A 1,870-nucleotide genomic window follows, 5' to 3' on the forward strand; every position below is an offset into this window, starting at 1 on the left:
CGACCCACGGGGGGCGCGGGTCGGTTGAATCCGCCCCCCCCCCCCCGCGGGTCGGATTCATCCGACCCGCGCGGGTGCGGGTTGGATTCGTCCGACCCGCGCGGGCACGGGAAGTTTGGCTTTTCGCTAAACTTTTTTGGTGTTTTTTTGACTTTTTCGGGACTTATATTTTCCACCGTTTTGCGTATTTGGTCGTCTTGTTGACTTGTACGCGTCGTTTATGAGTATTTCGTCGTTTCGTTAACTTGTACGTTTCCTCGCGCGGATCGCTTGACTGACGTGCGTATGTTGACTGACAAGCGCGCGGGCCACATGAGGGTGGTTTAAGCGCACGGGACGTTTGGTTTGTCATTCTGGTGGCTGACGAGCGTGTCGGCCACTTGGCGTTTGTCATTGTGGTGGTTCGTTGCCGCGTCATCAACGGTTCGCCGATTCGCTTCATGCGCTTGTCGGTGTCGGATAATCCTCTTTGACTCGGATAATCCTTTTCGAATTGGATAATGACGTTCATCGCCTTCTCTTTGTCTCGAGCTGTATTCGGGGACCTATAGGTAATTTTTGACGCCTACATTCACCACTAAACTTCTTTTGTCTTTATACGCTCATTTTGGGATTTTTTTTCTCCATTAAATGCAAATTCAGCCAATCTCTCCTAACATTTCCCCAAATCTGAAAGTTCACATTTCTTTTAAAGACAACCGGCGGTGTATTCTTTAAACCCTAAAGATATAATGTTTTCTGCTTTTCAGTCTCTTATTTTAATTTGTTATTGTTGGAAATTATGGTTAAATCTGTAATTAAACAGTGAAGGATGATGTGCTGTAATTTTAACCTTTATCAAGTTAACTGCTGTGTGTTTGAGAAACGTTGTGCTTAAAGCAATATTTGGCCTACTCCGGTATAAGGATCCCAAGGCCAAACTGCTTCTAGGAACAGCAGTACAATACTCTGGTGTGCACCAACCTAGTACTGTCAAGATCTCCTCGATCTATAGGACCTTTCGGTCAATGTAAAGATCTCCTCGATCTCAGAACCGACCTTTCGGTTTAAGGGCAAGTTCCCGCGGGCACATTTTCTGCAGCAACAACACAATAGCAACAACAACGTCGATCCAACGTTCGTTTTCCAAGCTCGCGTGTATATACCAACGTTCGTATTTCACGCTCGCGAGAGTGTGTTCATGAGCTGCCCAAGGACGATATTTATAGGCCTCTAAGGCCAGCTCAAGAGTCACTCGCAATTAATGTGACTGTTACAATTCTCAATGACAATTAAGATTGTAACATCAATGCATTAAATTACTATAAATGCTGTTGTAACTGCTGCATGCAGTAACTCCTGAGTACGAGGCAATCAATGGACACATTGTTACGATATACGAGGGTGACGTCTCAGCAAATCAAACGAACCTCGTTTGACAAACGAACCTCGTGCACCTAACAAAGCGCCACTTAGCGCCTCAGCCCGATTAGCCCCGATCCCCGGCCCGCTAGAACTTATGAGGAATTAATTCAAATAAAACACTTCTCGGCTTGTCGTTGGCAAGCCTCGAACAAGGGACCTTTTGAAACACAAAAATATTAACTTTCCACTAGGCTACTAAGCATTTATGAAAAATACTTGTAGTTAATATATATATAGTTTAAAAACTCATTTTGGAAAGCGGTTTTGACCAAAAAATCCAACAGTTGTGACCAAATATATTATTTTTTACTCATTAGTTTATATTTTTCTAATCATAATTGTTGTCTTAGTTCCTCTATTTATTTATGATTTTATGTATTAAGTTGTTTTGTAAATCTCATATGAAAATAGTCTATTTAATTATTTGATTATATAAAGGAAAAATTGCTTCAAGGCCCCAAAATTG

This window comes from Asparagus officinalis, chromosome 4, assembly GCF_001876935.1.
Source record: "Asparagus officinalis chromosome 4, Aspof.V1, whole genome shotgun sequence".
NCBI classification, from domain to species: Eukaryota; Viridiplantae; Streptophyta; class Magnoliopsida; order Asparagales; family Asparagaceae; genus Asparagus; species Asparagus officinalis.